The 20,245-nt window shown below is 43.3% G+C and overlaps 1 protein-coding gene across 1 annotated transcript in view; it reads right to left on the reverse strand.

Moving 5' to 3' along the window:
• LOC126548494 (cytochrome P450 4V2-like) overlaps positions 1–20,245 on the reverse strand; it is a 365,265-nt gene that overhangs the window by 224,809 nt on the left and 120,211 nt on the right. The window lies entirely within an intron of this gene.

Here is a 20,245-nt window from a genome sequence, read left to right on the forward strand (position 1 = left end):
CAACCATTTTTAGTTCCATCAGATGCGGTGGCCAGCGCAGATCTTCGCCACTTAACAGCCTTTCGCCCCACGGTTGTCAGCCTATACCTAATCACACATCTTCATAACTTTTTCAAACTCTACTGACTTCTCAACTAGACGGCACCAGCTGTGCATCGCTGCTCTAGAGGTTTGTGTTTCACAACTTTCTATTATCGCAAAAGTGGTTTATAGCTATAGTCGGGTACAACTTTAGAAAAAAGGGGAGGCCTCGCCCACATGACCGAAGCGCGACAGCCGCTTGCCTCCGCGACTATTATTTTTTTTTTATGTACAGAGTACTGCAGGCCCGAAAAAGGGCCCAAGCAGAAGGAGCAAAAATATATAAAAATGAATCGAAGCAACGCGTACAAATAGCATAGAACACGATCATATACCTAGCAACAAAGAGGAGTAGTAATTGTAAAAGCGGAAAAATGAAAAGAAAAAGGCACGAACCGTACAAACATTAGCAAATAGCAACATCGAATGCAGGGCAATGAAGCGTAGCAACATAATGATGTAAAGTTTTTTTACGTACTTGAAACACAACCTAATTGTCAAAAGCATGTCACACACGCAGATACACAAAAAAAAACACCAACAACATTTTACGAGGCTGTTACTGCAGCCAACGAAACACAGGATAACAAAACACAAGAAAGCAGATAAGTGTAGGTATAAATTCGCAGTACATTATAGCCAGTGATGTTAAAGATTTATATGTTCTAAAAAATCAGCATTAGCTAACTGTGAAAAAGCTAGGTTGTTCTAATCTGTTATGGTGCGTGGAAAGAAAGAATATTTGAAAAGTTTAGTTCGGGTGTTCTAAGGTGTTAAAGAGTCAGTATGACGATGCCATGTTCGACGTGCTGTTAGTGGTTTTAAATAAGGATCTGGGTTTATAGACAAGAGATTATTCTTGAGCGAAAACAGAAATTTTAGTCTTCGTATTTTTCTTCGTAACTGTAGAGTCTGAATGTTATGCTGCGTCATTAGACTAGAGGGAGAGTCACTTGTACGATATTTAGAATAAATGAACCTGACAACATTACGCTGTATCATTTCAAGAGCATCGATGTTAGTTTTTGTATAGGGATCCCAGACAATGCTGGCGTATTCGAGTTTAGGTCGAATTAGATATGTATAAGCCGTTAACCTAGTTCTAGGAGGTACATGCTTTAGCTTATGTCTGAAAAAGCAAAGTTTCCTGAACGAAGAGTTACATACGTTAGAGATGTGAATACTCCAGCTGAGGTTGTTGGATATAGTGATTCCCAAGTATTTGTACTCGCTGACTTCCGCAAGCAGTTCGGAACCTAGTTTGTAGACAAACGACAGTTTTTTTTTTCATTTTCTTTTTGGTTATTGACATGTATACTGTTTTACTCGTATTTAATTCCATGCTCCATTGACGACACCGCGAAAGATTGCTTTGGAGATTAGAGTTTAGTACTAATTGATCTTCCCGGCAGCTAATTTTATTATACAGTACACAATCGTCCGCAAATAATTTAATTTGTACCGGGGATTTAATTTCATTTGTAATGTCATTAATGTATATCAAGAATAGTAAAGGGCCCAGTACGCTACCCTGGGGCACTTCAGATGATACTGGAAGTTCGGTGGATGAGTGATCATTAATTGAAACAATCTGCATGCGGTTAGTCAGATAAGCAGCCACCCAATTCACTAAGTAGGTTGGAAGGTTAATTGATTTTAGTTTATTAATCAGTTTGCTATGTGATACGAGACCGAACGCCTTTCTTAAATCTAAAAATATTACATCAATTTGATCGGTCCTATCAAGAACACTAGCCAAATTGTGGATAACCGTTGTTAATTGTGTTACAGTAGAAAAGCCCTTGCGAAAACCATGTTGGCAAGAAGAAGGAACGTTGTTATCCCCTACAAGCTTATTAATTTCCTTAGCTATGATATGTTCAAGTAGTTTGCAACATGATGAAGTTAGTGATATAGCACGACAACTTGTTACTAGTTTAGCATCACCTTTCTTCAGTGCAGGTACAACACGTGCCAAGAGCCAATCTCTAGGCAGGGTAGCTGAAGACAAGGGCACTTGAAATATAATAACAATAAAAGGTGCTACTGCTTCGGCATACCTCCTCGAAAAAAACGTTGGGTATGTCATCTGGACCTGGGGTATGTCATCTGGACCTAAAGTTGAGTAGCATTGAAACAACACCTGGTAATGACACAATATCAGGTGCAGAGTTGCATGGCGTACAGTTATGAAGTGAAGTAGTATCAGAGTTAGAAAAAACACTGCGGAAGTATTCATTAAAATATTGCGCAATATTGTGCTTTTCATTGATGATAATCCCCTCGTGTACAATATGGCTAATTACTTCGTTCTTTTTTCTTAGATAGGCCCAAAATTTTTTCGGTGCGAAGCGAATAAAATTTGGCAGTGTATGCTGGACGTACCGACGCTTAGCAAGCCCCAACTTTTGGTTTAAGTTATTCTGGATTTCTCGGATTGCGTCACGTGAACCACATCGCTGTTCTAAGCGCTTAGCTCTTCTTTTAAGGTGTAAGACTTCTCTTGTAATCCAGGGAGTAACTTTAGATGTTCGTTTAGTTCTGCTCGGAATAAAATTGTTGAGGCAGTGATCGACAATTTTTTTAAATGTGTCCCAAAGTACAGTAATATTATACCCTCGGAAATTGGCAAGGCATATTTCAAGGTAATCTAGAACGCTTTCATCATTGGCTCGAGAGAGGTCTTTAATAGCAATTGTCTTGTTTTTACTGACTTAACACGAGTTCAACGAGCATGTGAAATACACGAGTTCATGGTCAGAAATGCCAGGTTCAACGGAGACAGAAAATTTTTCAATGGATCGACTTACAAAAACAAGATCAAGGACCGTTGGTGACGTGCCATGAACGCGTGTCGGATGTTTGACAACTTGTTGCAAGTTATGACAAAGCATAATATTGCGTAGGTAGTTCACGTGTAAGTCAGACTCGGTGAAGGAAGATACATTCTCGCAATCAATGTGTGGGAGATTAAAATCGCCTATAAGCAGCACATTATCATTTGTAAACGATGCAATATGTTCACAAAGGTCACCAAGGAATTGCGCAGGTGACTCAGGGGCTCGACAAACGCCAAACAATAAAAATGTTTTACCACAGCAAGAAAGTTTCAATGTAACAGCTTCTAGGTTACTGGCTTGACGTAAAGGAACAGCAGTTATATTTTTGTTTACCAGAACTGCTACCCCGCCACCCCTCGATGACCTATCACGACGATAAGCCTGATAAGACGGGGGGAAAAGAACTGTATCATCAATAGCGTCATGCAGCCACGTTTCGGTTAACACAACTACATGGGGATTGTTACTCAAGATAAGCGATTCAAGTTTCTCAGTTTTGTTAACAATGCTGCGAGCATTAATCTTTAGAACCCGTAATTCTTTGACTGCAACCGTAGTGCGTCGGTCATTCTTTGGGGCACCTTGATTACCACGAATTTGCGTTCTCGAGTTTTTTTGTTCATCCCAAACGAAGAACTTATTATCCACTCGCAGTCTGTCATTAATTAAGCTGACTTTCTTTCTCTGTTCCTTCTCAGCTTTTGCACTGTTCCATAGAAGTCTTCGCTTACTCAGAGTACTTCGCGAATAGTCATTCTGGACCGATATTCTGGTGTCTTTTAATTTGTAAGTGTTTTTCAACACAAGCTGCTTTTCATTAAAATCCTGGAAATAAATTATGACCGGTCTTTGTTTGCCCGGCCTTCCAAGGCGATGAATTTTACTAACGGATTTACATGGAATGTCAAGCTTTGCAGCAAAAATTTCGTCGAAAAGACTGTGCTTCTAAAACGTGTAATTCTCGGTATATATAAAGAATATTGTATTTTTATGACTGGTTTAGTAGAGCTCTGGTGATTGAAATGCTACAGCACATGCCAGATCGCGAGAAAAAATTTACTTTATGCCTTCTACAACGCTGCGCGTCGTCTGCTTTTTAGCTTCATCGCAAGAGACAAAAGTAGAACGAGCAGCTCTGCATGACTTTTGCACTGGTTTACACGTACAGGGCACATTTACCGCTCGTTTTCGGAGCTTAAAATGAATCAGTTTGCTATTTAACAAGTACTTTAAAAAAATGCATTTATCGAAACCATTACAAACCTGAGGCGAGAAGACGATCGAGACAGGAAAGATACAAAAATGCTTCATGCATCGTTTTAAATAAATACTCTTGGCTTTAAATAGCGCTAGATTCATGTATTTTCTTGGTTTTGTGTTTTCACAAACTTATATTCAAGAATGCGATAGGTTTTTTTTTTCTCGTTGCTTTTCACGCTTTATTTTTTGCAAGCCTGCAGTTTCGCCAGTTTGCGTAGCGTAGCGTCAGCGATGCTCGCTGCTATCTTTTGTCGCCGGATCACGGCTCAGAATAAACGCACGCTGCAGAAATGGTGCATCGAAAGCTCGCAATAATATTTCCGGCCTGATAGACCACCACAAACAGTTTGGGAATTCACTCTGACGATGGGGCATACGCACACGACTGACGCGAATCGGCCCAGTTCGAAGTGCGCGCGGCCATCTGCTCCATCGGTGGGGTCACCGGCCGTCCAGCTCGTGACGTTGGTCTAGAGTGCGCGCCCATTGGTGGAGGCTCGTGTGCATCCGCCTTGAAAGAGTAAACGCCCCTTTTTTCTAAGTTGTACCCGACTAAAGTCTGCTAGGTCTTCCGCAGACATCCGGTACCTGGATGAACTGGAGAAGTCATTGTCGATATGGTGGAACACAGCCTTCCTGCCTCAGGCCAAACACATAGCTTCATGCAAAGTGAATGGGGCTGTAGACTTTTGCTGTCCTTCATAACACCTCAGCAGCGAAGCTGTAGCGTTATCTTGGCAAATTCCGCCGAGATAACGCCACGATAAGACAGTGAGTCACCAGCCTTACATTCACCCAGCGGATGGCTAATTTTGATCCCAATAATGCATTGTACGCCCTCTCACGACACCACTTCCACGACGGGATCTTTCTACGACTCATTTGGTTCTCATAAGCTCAAGATTAGAAGCATTAAATCGGGCGCCTTGTATCGCATGCTGTCGAAAATAATTACTTAATAATTAAAAGTAGGCACCAGAACGAATTTGCAGTGAGTGAGCAGATAGTTATTTATTTTTGGTTAACGAAAACGCCGGTAGCGAGACCAAAATAAATGCAGACGTAAAAGAAAAACATACTCTGAAGGCATCGGTGAGATTCGAATTCACGATCTCCTGTTTATCTCCATGAATGAAGTCCTAATAACTTCATTCATTATGGAGAAGCCACGGCGCCGATAACAAGCGCTGTGAGGAGCACCCTGCTTCCAGTATTGCGTCCCACGATCTCGAAGCTTACTGAAGGCCGGCACTGCGGTGTTTCCAAAGAAACAACAGCAGATGAGATGTGCTGCTTGTGCGCTGTCCGAAACCACTTTTCATGGTTTTGCAAATGGCATGCACAGGGTTTCCCAACTATCCTGCACCAAGATTTAAATGTATGCACATGCCATGTAGCTGGACAGATCAAAGGTAATGTTGTTTGCCGTCGTTGGAGATACCCAGATTATTTCTTGCATTCTGCTTAATTACATAATTGGTCTTGATTAATTAATGAACTTCTCAAATATTATAATTAGATTGAGAGTTTCAATTAGAGAATTGTAGAGCAACATGAGAAACTCCCGATACAGCTTTCTGTTGCTCAATAAGTGCTACATAAAAGTGTTTTTCCGAGCGTGAAAGAAGCCCACGAATACACGCAAAGTGCCTCAAGTGGCCTGTCGCGCAGCAATTTTCTGTCTAACATAACATAACGTAAATACCCCAGAACGTAGATGAGAAAACGGCGCCGCGGTGGCTCTCTTGGTAAGACCATCGCACGCGTAATGCGAAGACGTGGGTTCGTATCCTACTTGCGGCCAGTTGTTTTTTCATCCACTTTCGTTTCCATAATTAAATTATAATTTCTTGAACTCAATTAGTAAGTACAAGTAATTTCCCCTATGCTGTCCTTGGTGTCTTTGTTCGTTGGCTTCTTATGATATGAAAGAGGGCAGTGACATTTACGTGAGAAGCCGGGTCACCGAGACGTTCGTTGAAGCACAAATGCGAATAAACGTAAGTGCTTAACGCTCTTCTTTTTCTGTGAAATGTAAAAATACCCCGGAATCAGGGCCTCTCGGATAAAATAACATTATTCGTTATGATTATCGGCAGACGACAGGAGCAGTTTACAGTAAAACATTAACAACGTCACTCTAAGAATAATAATCTCAGGCTCTACAAGTGAAAACAAAACATAAGAAAGAAAACAGCAGACTTCAGCGACTTCTCAAGAGCGCAACTCATTTACTGCGATATGAGCAGGTGCTTATAGCTGATACTGTCATGTGCTGAAAAGCTTTGCGATGCGTCCTCGTCCGCTACAGTGTCTCCAGCTGTGGCGTCCGAAATGCATGCAAATAGACCGCCAATCTCCGAGTCTGTGTGAGGCGCAAAACCTTGCAGAAAGTACCAAGCGCGAATGTTGTGCGATATGAGTTTATTTATTTATTTATTTATTTATTTATTTATTTATTTATTTATTTATTTATTTATTTATTTATTTATTTTCATTACTCTCAGGGCCCAGCAGGGCGTTACAGAGGGTGTGGGTAAATTAATATACAACATATTCAAACAATTTTGAGTTGTTAAAACGATAGACTAAAATATCATCAGTTATTGCAGTCTTGAAAGATGATGGCTCCTCGGTGCAGGCGATGAAGGGGGGAAGGCGGTTCCACTCGGCACTGATCTTTGGCAGAAAAGAATCGGAGAAAACATTTGTGGGACAGAAAGGAATGAAAATTACACCCATAATTATGACGCGATGACAGGTACGAAGGTTCGGAAATGAATTATTGTTTAAGTGGGTTATTTTGGTAAAGGATTTTTTTTAACAAGGCAGAGCCGAGAAATCTTTCTTCGAAGCTGCACATTAGTAAGGCCAAGGTCTGGTTTCATTAAACAAACGCTAGCTCTGCGGGAATAATTTGAAAGGATGAAACGAGCTGACCTGTTTTGGACTGACTCAATAGTATTTGCTAAAGTGTTTTTGACCAGGGTCCCAAACTGATGATTCGCATACTCTAGCTTGGGCCTAATTAATGTTTTGTATAGCAGTCGTTTTAAATGGGGTGGGGCTTTAGAGAAATTCCAGCGTATGTAGCCAATGTATCTGTTTACATTATTAGTGACGTGTTCAATGTTGTTCAATGTTCCATGAAATGTTGTTGTTTGGTAGGGCTTCCGAGATATTTATAGGAAGTCACTTGCTCAAGGTTGGTTGCATTGACAATATAGCCGAAAGGAGTAGGTGGGATTCAGCGATGCGACACAAACATAATTTTGCATTTAGTGGGATTTAAGTACATTAGCTATGGTGAGCACCACCTTGAGATGTTATCTAGACCTGACTGAAGACCAACCTTATCATGCGGATTAGTTAATTCATGGCATAGAACGCAATCGTCGGCAAATAGTGTAATATAGCTAATAATTACGAGAGGTGAGTCGTTAATTTAAATTATTAATAGTAACTGACCCCAGACAGAGCCTTGAGGAACACCTGACACTACGGAACAGTGCGGGGATGCAGAATCTTTAGCTGTTACATACTGGGCACACTTTTCTAGTAAACATTCAATCAATTTCAGAATATTAGGGTCAATATTAAGAGTACTAAGTTTAAGAAGCAGTAAGTGACGAGGCACCTTGTCAAATGCTGTTGCAAAGTCTAGAAAAATACAGTCAGTGACTTGGCTTTTGTATAAAGAGGAAGAAATATTGTGTATAAACAATGTTAGTTGCATTTCGCCGGAGTAGTTGCTGCGAAACCCATGCTGAAATGAAGTTAATAAAGTGTTGGATTCTAGAAATGAGAGTAGTTTGGAAAATATTACGTGTTCAAGGACTTTGCAAGGAACGCTGGTAGCTGAAAGGGGTCTGTAATTGATAGGAGAGTACTGGTTACCTGATTTCAACAGAGGGACAACCTTCCCCATCTTTCAATCTGCGGGCAAAGCCGAGCACTAAATAGATTGGGTGAAAAGGTACATAAAAATATTGAGGAGCACACAGCAGTATCCATCAAATTGTTTGAATTAATTTCGTCGGCACCGCAGGAAGACGATAGTTTGAAATCTTTAATTCGCTTCGGAATCCCCGCAAAATCGACAAGTGGATCCATGGAAAAGAAATTTCGTTTGCGCATGTGCGGGATTGTATCAACACAGCAAAAATTATTTCGCGAAGGTATCATTTAGAACCGTGCAACATTCTACATTGCTCATGGCGTTACAATCCGTATCTCTAAGAGATATGTTATTTTTCATGTTTATATGAACAGTGCTCTAAAATTTCGATAGATTAGTAAAAAGAAGTGAGGGCAGATTGTTAATAAAAAAAACGTCCTTCGCTTCTTTTGACGCGGTACGATAAGCATTAAGAGAGTTAGAATAATCGTTCCAACAAGTACATGTTCGACGCATTTTGCAAGACGGAAGAGGTGCTTTTTTCTTGTTTGACGTTCTTTTTAGTGTGGTGGAAAACGAAGCAAAGCGTTTGTTTCCGGAAAGTCTGCGCAGTGGCACATATTTAGCGACGAGTGTAGTGGCTTTGCTTTTAAACAAGTTCCGATTTTCTTACACGGTACGGCTGAAAAAAATCTGGTATACAGTCGTCAATGCGTACTGCAAACACATTATTATTTGCAGTGTAATTGCCACTGGTGTAATCTCTGATAAATTTTGCATTGTTCTTCTTACATCTAACGCGCGGCCTCTTAGAAAATAATGTAAAATATAATGATTGCTTAGTCCGGGGAAACAAGTCAAATAATCTGCTAAGTTAGGTTCAGTGACAAGGATCAAGTCTAGGACTGTTAGGTTAAGTAGTGCCAGTTCTAGTAGGCCCAGAAACAAGTTGAGTAGGATTAAAATTTCAGCACAAGTTAATAAAAGATTCACTTTCGGCGGAGGTACCGACAATAAGGGGGTGATACCGAAGTCCACTTTATTTTAGGAAAATTAAAATCGCTTTAAAGGAATCACGGTGAGTTTGGAAATTCTGAGACGAGAAAATTAAGAGTGTCATGCAGTTCATCACAGAAAGTAGATGGTGCACTTGGCGGCCAATACCACGCACAGGGCAATGTATTTTGATGGTTTATAACAACACGAACACAAACAAATTCTAAAGACATCGTAAGTGAAATCCTATTAGGTACTATACTGTCGGCGACGGCGAATTAAACACCACCGCCTGATTGTAGGTCGCGGTCATGACGGTAAACATAAAATTATCGTCATAAAGGAACAGCTCTTCGTTGAAGATATTATCGTAAACCAAGCCTCCATCAATACAACCGCGTCAGCGTAACATGAATCAAAAATATATGCTATAGCTTCACGTTTATTAACTGCGCACTTCGCACGCTCGACAATAAAAGTGATAAATCGCGACAAGATTGGCTGCGTTGCCGGTGCCCAATTTCTGTTAAGAAAAAGACGCATAAGAGCGGCTGCTTGTGGTGACAGACGATAATTCATGAGTACAGGGCACAATGCCCGATTGTAGTTCACAGACACTGATGGTATGCAGGGGAGTAAATATAAAATTGTTTGTTGTACTTCACACTGAAAAGTTGGCCGCTTTCCTTATACCATCCCGCTAGGAAATGCCCATTGTCGCAAGTATCGTGTGTCTTAACCCCATTGGCGGCAGTAGACAAGTAGACAGAGCTTCATTTTAAGCGCGCAAGTGTTTATTCGCCTATCCCCTGCATATTTTGCCGACATCCGCATGCAACGCCTAACGCGGTGAAATAATGCAATTGTTAAATATATCGCACTGTTCTGTTAGCAGCATTGTGTACTTTCTGGTCCAAATTTTGTTTCTGCATGGTGTCATAAATGTATATTTTGTGCATCTGAACGAAAAAAAAAAGCGAGAAAGATAATAAATTCCCAATGGATTTTTTTCTCAATATATCGAAACCTTCTAATCACACGCTCCGCATATTGCAGGCAGCTTCTTACAACTTCCTACATTCGCAGTCCTAAGTGGCGTAATTGTGGCCACAAATTATTTGAAGGCTGCTTGCATGCTGTTAGGAATGGCCTGCCGAGGTGGCAACATGCAAGTTTTCTCAGCCAGCTGCAGCTGCGAGCGTGGCGAGCTTCCGCGAAGATACCATGGAAGCCTTCAGCACCTGCCGCGGTGACTCGTTTCGCAGGGGCCGCGAGGTGCCGCGTCAACAACCCCTCGGCGCCGCATAACTAAACGCGATCAGCTATTGTCAGGGAAATCGCCAACGCCTTCACGGTTCGACTGAAACAAGGGGATTTCCTGGAATGAGATGCCTTGCGGTGCCTTTTCACGGGCCTTTGAAGACGCCAGACAATGGGCAGCGGCGGAGGCCACTGTGCGAGGTCCGCCCTAGAATTTAGAGGCGCCGGCTGGGGTCGGGCGTGACCACCGGGCTACGGGGACGCAGTACAATGGACAACACGAAGGCCGCGTTGCGAAGGTCAGCTCCGAGTGCATTGAAAATGCGTACGTGTGTGTGTAAACCGTCCCGCAGAGAGGCGGCTTGTTTACGATGTCGAACGTTTTGCCTCACCTAGGCATCTAGGGAACACGAAGTGGATATAACCAGCTGTTGTCGGCGGCTAGCGTGTGCTCGTCGTCGTGCTCTGTGCTCGTGAATGTACTCGTAAGCTGTGTGCTCGTTTGCTGTATGTTTCGTCTTGCGGGCTCCATTTGGGAGTCACGCTAGACTGTGTAAATGTATCTCTTGTTTAAAATGTAAATACTGTAAATAAACCCTGTTCACCTAGTTCCTCCCAAGTTCCTCTCTACGATCTTCAACCCTTACAAATGGTGGCAGCGGCGAGATCGTCCGACAACTCCTACAACTGCACGCCAGCGGTGGGGTCGTCCGACAACTCTAATAATGCCCCCTAAGTCATGTATAGCCAGCCTAGGTGGCAGGCTACAGAGGTGCGACACAGACGACTAATCGCAGGGTGTCGCAACGTGCGAATGTTAAAGAAATTTCATTAAAGAAAACGATTGTCTGCGGCACCAAGTCTGGATAAATTATGGGGACAGAGTCGCTGGAACTGTGCTTTCTCTTATTAGTTTTCACTTCGGCTTTTCTCTCGCCCAGGTATTGTGATTCCTGCAGGAATTATAGGACCAGAAAGGGTTAAGAGGAAACTGTTTCAAAGGGTTATGAGGCAACTGTATAATATGCAGGTACTTTGTCGTAAAGTTAATGTTTTATTACACAGAACAGAGATGTGATCACTAGCACTATTGCATGGCCCCAGCAAGCAGACTTCTGCTTGCCGGGGCTTTGATTTTCTGCAGCGCGAACAATGTAGGGGGGGGGGGGGGGCGAAGTTTTTTATTTTTTTTCATGACTTTGTTGTTGTCGTTGTTTTAACGATTCAGTTCAAGTTACGAAAATACTCGGGTGTCTGTGGCCAGCTGCCGCGCCATAAGCCTAGGCACGTAGTCCAGCTGACAGCACTTCCAGGTGCGGCGCAAAAAGAAACCTCTTTTATAATTTTATCCGCACTCTCTTGTATCGCTGCAAAAAATTACAACGTCATCCGCATAAGCCAGAACTCTGATCTCCATTCCTGAATGCGTAAATCCACGAATACCTTGGCTTGTAATTGTTTTCAAACACGGCTGTAAACACAAGGTAAACAAAATAGGCGACAAACAGCGTCCTTGTTTTACCGATGACTCCACATTTATACTGGTACTTAAGTTTCAATGAAAGATTAACTTTGGAGTGCAGTCTTTGTGCAGTATTCTTATTCCATCTGTTATAACTACACCGGAGATAACATCTTCTGAAGTCGATAATATGACATCATGAACAATACTATCAAAAGCTTTTTCCAGCTCAATTTTCGACTCGGCCCTCCTTTTCGTCACAATTCTTTTCCTCAGCTCTTTGAAGCGCTCGGCTCGTGTGCCCCATGCCACTTCCTGGCCTTCTTGTGACAGCTCGCGCTCTGAGGCGCCGTGTTAGACGGCACTATCTCCGGGACCGGCCCACCTTGCTCCGCATATTTGCTCGTAGAACGCTACGTAGAAATAGTGCGACATTATACCGACTTCATGATCACTCAAGTTAATCATACTCTAATATTTCTTCACTGAAGTACTAATGTCACCGCCGTTTTACCATACACCACATCACACAGCCATACGTAGGACTGCATAACACGTACTCGCTGATGACGTCACAATCCGTGCTCCTCTGGCTTACGCTCGTCGACTACCTATGTAGAAACCAACAATTGCCAGGTCGTAGCCCCGCGTCGAACGGCCGACGCAGAAATCGTGCAGCTGCCACCGTTCAATTTTCTTCAACGTGGTCGTTCGTCGTCATGCTGCTGTCCTCACGGTCACGTACAGTTCGCGGCCCACACGCACACAAAACTACTGAATTTTAAACAAACACGTTGGTTCACCTGATATCGTTTCGCGAAACCCAAAACAATGCTGATAGTCAGGCACATGAAAAACACTTCGCATAACATCGATTTCCACGATGTGTGGGATCTGCACTTTTTCTTTCTTTTTTTTTTTTTTTAAGTGTGGGCTGTTCGGGCAAGACAGGTGCGGCACCCAGCAGCCACGGTCAGGAAAGTCCGGGAGGGCTCGGAAAGGAGGCTTCGCTTTAAAACAGGAGAAAGCACGACTCCTTGTGGTGACTGTTTATATATCTAGACGACAAATATAGCCGCGTTGAAAGCAATATAAAATTATCTTTCGATTAAATATTTCGAAAACTACGCCGTAATATATATGGGAAAATTATGATCCTGATGCTGATTTAGCAGAATGGCATGCTCAACCTTGTTGTAAGCTTCAGCTAGGTCAAGAGTCGCTAACGCTTAAAACTCCCCTTGGCGCAAAAGCTAGCTGAATGCGGCTCTCCATGTCAAAGTGCGTACACCTTATCAAGCACCCAGATCTAAGGCTAATTTGACTGGGGCGTAGCAGCGGGATGCGACAACCCTTTTGTTTTGGGCTATTAAGAGCATAAGGTGTACTTCAGTAATGATAAGTTATTAAGATGAAAGCCTTAGATGGCTCATGGTCGAAAAATCCGATGTCCGGCGTTGTTGCACCAAAATTTTTGGCACCAAATTCATAGAGAGTCGAACCCACGATCTTTGGTGTTAATTAGATCGAATTAGGCTATCAACTTATTTTTTTAAGAAAGCGTGACGCCGAGACGAAGAAAAAGCGTCAGCACGACCTGTGGTGTTAATTAAGGTACATCGAATTAGCACATAACTAATTAAGGCACTGGAACCCACGACCTTTGGTGGGAGTTGAACCCACAACCTTTGGAGATAACTTAGGGAAGGTAATTAAGGCACTCGAACCAACGGCCCAACATGGAGGCATGGGTGAGCCGGCCATATCTCCGAGTTGGATTGCAAATGACATCGTAAAGGTGCACAGTCCAGCCCACTACCCTTGGTATTATTTGAGGCGAATCTAATCAAGGCAAACTAATTAAGGTATAGTTAATTAATGGACTCTAACCCACAATCTTTGGGGGGAGAAAACAAGTAATAGAAAGTAACAACGATTTCGAAGGGAAATGTCAGGTAATGAATGTCTCGTGAGCGCGCAGGCTTTCGCCTTTATCCTCTTTAGCGTGTATGCTGAAGTGAATGTCAACTTTTTTCTACGACTATAATCAAACCGGTCGTAGGAGAAGTTCTGGTATTATCTAGGTGATAGCCGCCTTCCTGCTTCTTATATGTAGGATTTACTCTATTAACTATCCATTCTGAAGGAATTCAGGCATTAAAAAAATAATTGGCCATATTCAGGTGCCTTGAGGGTAGAATTCATAGAGTACTTTGATTATGGCCGAGGTAATGCCATCAGAACTTGGCACTGAAGAAGGCGGCGTACAAACAACTTGCGCTAATTCTCATGTCCAGAAAGTCGTTGTCTGACAGTGTACTCGGTAGATGGGATGACATAACTGAAGTTAAATGGTATTCTAAGGCCTTGAAGATATGTTCTAGGGATTCAGACTTTTCACCTAGCGAAATAACGAACGATGCAGTACTTACTGGCAGCGGAAGCCTCTTCGAGAAGACGGCAAAAATCTGAAGAGGGATTTACTGTTTCCAAATTTGATGATATCATATCATAACATGATATCATATCGGAGTCTGTACGCTTGAAAGAAGCAGCAACAAACTTGTAATCTCTCAAGTTCTTCAGAATTTGATTAAAGAGAGGATGCTTCTAAGCAGTCTTTTGATGCCTGTGTATGCGCATTACTCTGAATTAGACTGCGGAATGAATGAGTCGGCTTTAGCTAGGCCAAATTAAAAGCCCAATTCTTCAAGCAACGCTTGAAAACAGCACTGCGAATTTTATGCGACTTTAATGTCCTTTTGGGTACATGTTGACAATGTCCAGTGTAATGTTTTTGCTTACTCGCAGAATGACATGCTAATTCTGAAAACTTTTCTCACTATTTTCTCTCACTATTCTGAATTAACAGTTTTGTGTTGATTAAGGTATCCTGTTAATTTCAGAGAGGCAGATCTCGTATGAACGAGCATGTGAGTCGTAATTCTGAAAACAGCACAGCTGCTCCCTAGGCGGTTTTGAGGCACACAGTATCGTGGCTATATATACTGGCAGCGTTGCTTCTTGAGTATCGTGTGTACGTCGGATATCTTTCGAAGTTCTGCACTGGGCGTTTCTGAAATGTTTATGTATGTCATGATTTATGTGCTTTCATTGACTTGCTTCGTTAAACTTAACGCGGTCTTGTGTGTGTATTTTAAAATTTGAGCAGTAGCCTCAGCATATAAGAATCTTTACGCAAACTAACGCGGTACCTTTTTTTTATAGTCCCGTTGCACCTCGAAAAAACTCCGTCCATTGCAAAGCAAAAAATAAAGAAAGACAGAAAAAAAAAACTCCCATGATACCACGCAAAAATTGCGCTCGCACGGAGTAAAAATTCTACTCCGATCATACGGAGCATAATAAACTCCCAACCGGGGGGTCGCTAGAGGAAAAGCATTATACTCCCACCTGGGAGTTATTTCCGTTTACAGTATACATTTACGAAAGAAAAGAATGCGCCTGAGGCAGCTACGAGGGCGTCCTTTCGAATATCTCTGCTTATTACACGTTCAGGTCTCCCATTCACAGATGGCGACGTCATAGGCCTCCTGCGCTGCCCATGCATGTAGCGCTGCGAAAAAAGCAATTGCTATAGCGCCCCCATCGCAGCATTGGCAGCTGTCCGCTGGGAAATGTGCCTGGGCCAGTAATTAAAGTTTCTTCCGCCCACACTGCACAAGGAGAGGAAACATAGCCAGTCGAACTACGTCCACGCTGTCAAAGAAGTTTCGGGTATTTCGGCACGCTGCAACTCGAAGTACACAGCGAGCATATTGCGACATCCAGTTCGAGGTAAGCTTTGCGATGTTCTCTCGCGCCCGACGTCTCTGTGCTAAATTTGTGTCTGCACAATGTCAAGGCGATCAAGTGCATGCACGATTAAACGATTACTGCATTGGGGGCAAGTGGCCCCGGGCGACCTTGGCCTCTCAGTTATTCTCGCATCAACGCTCGCTTCTTGTGCCCTTCAACTGCTTTACCGGCACATATTCAATCCTATAGTTTACGGCCGTCTTCCGTTTGTGAATAAGCGGGGAAGAGGGGTTGGGGCATAGGTGTACATGTGCGTGCCGGCTATCGTGCGTGTACGAGCGTGCTGGTGAAACTGGCAGTGGTCGCTATATATAGCCAGCGCCGCCGAGAAACAATGAGGCGGTCATTTTACATATTTTGTGAGGGATTTGTATAACACACGTGTTAGTAGTTGAGAGGTAAAACCTGCATGTTAAACTCCTAAAACGTACATAGTGAATCGAAATTAATGCGCGTTAGTTTCGGTTATCGCAGTACAGATGCGGTCGCTCTGCGTGATACGCGAGATGCGCTCATCGGTAACTTATATATAGGTCCGAAATTTGAATGAAACATCTGTGCGCGGCGAGGACAGAGTGATCGCAGATGCAGCGTCATATATGACACTTATGTAGGTGAAAGCTACAATTGACTGTAAAACATACCGCGAAATAGCTGTCGGTGCAATTTGATTGATTCTTCTCCACTTCTTCATTCTTTTTTTTCTATTTTGTTTCTGTGCTGGCGTCAAAAAATCACGCCGATCACTGTGGTCGGTGCGACGTGCGACCAAGTTGTTCTTGGCAGGCCCCAGGCCTCCTGCGACGAGTGTGATTTTCGTAGTATGCGATCACAATTTCAAGCGGTGGACAGGTCTCTACACACGCAGCATGGCTCACAACATTTTTTTTTCTGCTTCTTCGTTTTTTTCATTACTGCTGTTCCAAACGAAGTTGTGGCTGCAGATACTTCCGTTACCAATCGGCAGTCACGGCGTTCCGTCTCTAAGGCGAGCGGCCGTCACGGAGTACACGTAGTTTCGCTTTTCCCGTGCGTTGAACAGCCCTTATCCTGCATTTTCGCCTCTCTGCTTCACATGAACGAGACCGAAAATAGTAAAATTGAACCTTGTGATGTAGTCCTTCTTGTTCGCGGCAATTCACGACGCAACAGCGCCGTCGGTGATGACGTTGCGTCGCAGGGCGCGGCGCGGTACGGCAGCTTTCGCTTCCGCTTTCTGCAGAGGTCTGGCGAATGAGGTGAGCAACTATTCTAGGACGATATTGTAGTTGTTAGGCGTCTTAGAAGTGCTATAGACGCAAAAAAAAACACGCATCATGCACCAGGGACAAGTGAAATAGGTGCTTCCCATCCGATAGCTACGCAACCAACTGAATCAGCCAGTCGGACTCTGTATTACTCGATTCAGTGCCTCACATGTACCAGCAGGTGGCGCCACGCTTGTTTCAAAACTACCGCGCAGGAAGCCTATAAAGGAGTGCCTTATTATTGCCAGCGAATAGATGTGGCCGGACAAAAAGTTGGCAATTGCAAACCTTTCAAGGTCTGAACTTTTCAAGAATGACGGCCGAGAGACGCGTTTATGATATTGCAGGCGACTTAACAAAATAACTGCGGTGCACTTGCAGCAAGTTCGCCTACTACTCCGTAGCTTTGGACGAGCGCAGAGATATCACAGACGCAGCTGAGTTGCTTGTTTTCATTCGAGGTGTGGATGAAAACTTTGGCGTCACTGAGGAACTTGCGGAGCTGTGTTCAGTACACGGACGAACAACAAGAGAAAGTCAAAAGCAAGGAAGTCAAGAACGTCGTCGAGAAACTCAATCTGTCGGAAAAGTTCGCAGGTGTCTGCAAAGGTCAAGCCATGGCTATGATTTGGAAAAGAAACGGATCCATCGCGTTTCTCAGGGCATGTTGCGTCGTGGAAGCTAAGAGTACTACTGCATGCTGCACCAGGAAGCGCTCTGCGCCAAGGTTATGAACATTGAGCACGTGCTGAGGATTGTGACGCCAGTCGTCAATCTCATAGGTTCTCACAGGTTCAAGCATAGAGGATTTCAAGAGTATCTTCAGGAAGTTGAAATCAACCACGAGGATGTCCCGTATCAGGAGCTTGGTGTGGGCGAGTTGGTGTAACATACTTGAAGAAAAAACAGTGCTACAAAGACGCGGACAAAAAGAAGAACATGTACGACGGACAGGGCTGTCCGTCGTACATGTTCTTCTTTTAGTCCGCGTCTTTGTAGCACTGTTTTTTCTTCAAATCCCGTATCACACCGACGTTTGCTGGTTAAGCCGTGGGAATGCTTTGAATGGCTTCGTGGCGCTCAGAGGAGACATCACTAGTTTCTTAATCGACGAAGCGAAAAGCGTTCTGTACCTCGAAGACGACGAGTGGTTGTGGCACCTAGCATTTCTCATGGATATAAGAGGTCGTCTTAATACGCTCAACACAACGCCAAAGGATCATATGTCATTACGGACATGGTGAGCGCCATATTCGCGTTCCAAGAGAAACTGTGCTTGTTCACGTTGCAGCTCACATGCGCGAACATAGTGCACTCGCCTGCCTGCCAGAAGCTCTTTCCTGCTGGCGAGAAGCAGAGGTCCGTAAGCGCCACCTACGCGTAACATGTGGAAACCCTTCTGGCAGAGTTCCAAGAGCGGTTGAAGTATCTGAAGACGAGAATCAGCGCTACCACCTATTTCACGAGCCGTTCACGGTGACGCCGAAACACTGCGACTTCACAGTACAGCTAGAGCTCACCGACCTGCAGTGTTCGCAGAGCTAAAAGCCTTGCACCGAGAGCAGCCCCACCTTCGGTTTTATAAGAACCTTGATAAGAACAAATACGGAAACAAATACCTTGCAACTAGAGTCTCTCTTCGGAAGTGCATACGTCTGTGAGCTGATGTTCTCTTTAGTGACTTAACGAGAGCCGCCTTCGGTCTTCTGCGACCTATACAACCTTACAAGGCGTGCTGAAGACGGCAACAAGTGCAATGACACCAAACACCGAAGGCCTTTCCACAAGCAAAAAGTGTTAATCTTCATGGTCTTCTTTGTTCCTATTTTTTGCATCTAATTTACTGTCTCTGTTTTTCTCACTTTCTTTCTGATGACTACTGACTGTTTATTTACACTTTCACTTACCCTGTACTTAGTTGCCAACTTTTCTGACCTCTTCCTCCGTTCTGTGTCCACGCTTTTCAGATACAGATATTTGTCTACTTTAGCAGCCCATTTATTTTGATCCATGTTCCTGAGTCTTTCTTCAAAGCTAACTTGCTTTGCACTTTGACTTCAAAGAGGTCCAACCCATGTCAACCTACGCTGCCTCATTTGTGGTTTTACCGTGGGCTCCCAAAGCCAACCAGCTTACGGATTTTTGGTTAACTTCCAACCGCGACAAGATATCTGATTTTAAGCATAGAATGGCATCTGCGAAAGTTAGCGCTGGCACCATTACTCCTTTCCAACTTCCACGCACTGTCTTATACTTATTGTGGCCCCAGAGTGCTCTATGTTTCATTATTGCTGTATTCTGCTTCTCCTTTATTTTCAGCTTATCTTGGTGGGTACTAAGTTTTTCTGTCGTTTATGTATACGCCGACGTATTTATATTCCTTGATTATGGGTATGACTTGCTATTGAATTGACACCCTGTAATTACTTTCGCTTTATTAAAAATCATGATTCCCGATTTCTCTGTGCTAAACTTATTGCCTAGGTTTTTCGTTGCATTGCCACATATATTCGCAAGTCTCTGTAAATCTGTTGCATTGTCAGCTAGTAGGACTATGTCATCCGCATACAGCAGTCCGGAGACCTTCTGTTGTATCATTTGCCCATTACGCATGTAGAATAAATCAATCGCAAATTCACTGTTTTTCCGTCGTCTTCCTATCTACTTAACAACAAACGTGAACAATACTGGAGACAGAGGACATCCTTGCTTCAGTCCTTGGTGAATTTCCACCACTTCATTACTATTTCGGCGTTACCATTCAATTTGTACTCAGTTGTCTCTATATATCTCCCTCAGCAGCTCTACGAAATTGTAGTCTATGTCTTCGTGCTTGAGAATAACCCATAACAATTTCCTGCCTAAGTTGTCGTAGGCTCCCCTAATATCTAGAAATGCTATCCATAAAGGTGTGTTCTGCGCTACTGAAACATCTATGCACTGAGTTAGTACAAACATATTATCCTCAAAGCGTCTGCGTGGTCTAAACCCTATTCTGTAGTTCCCCCAGTACATAATTTTTCGCCACCAACTTCGACAGTTCTAATTTTATGGCTTGCATTGCCATTCTATACATCACCGACGTCATTGTAACTGGTCTGCGCAAGCTCATCTTATCCTTATTACCTTTGCCTTTGTATTATCTTGCGTTCACGCCATCCAGCCGGAATTTTCTTCGTTTTAATCACTTGCTCTGTGGCATTAGTCAGCAGTGCCTTGCTATATGGACCCAGGTTTTGGATTTGATATATTGTGATTTCATTGGGTCCTGTGGCCGTGTTATTGGGGACATTTTCTTCTGCTTTGGTTTTACCGGTAAAAGTTTTCTGCGGTAAATTTTTATCTCTCAGGCTTCTCTGTTTTTTCAGAAGGGTGGTTTGCT

This window comes from Dermacentor andersoni, chromosome 1, assembly GCF_023375885.2.
Source record: "Dermacentor andersoni chromosome 1, qqDerAnde1_hic_scaffold, whole genome shotgun sequence".
NCBI classification, from domain to species: Eukaryota; Metazoa; Arthropoda; class Arachnida; order Ixodida; family Ixodidae; genus Dermacentor; species Dermacentor andersoni.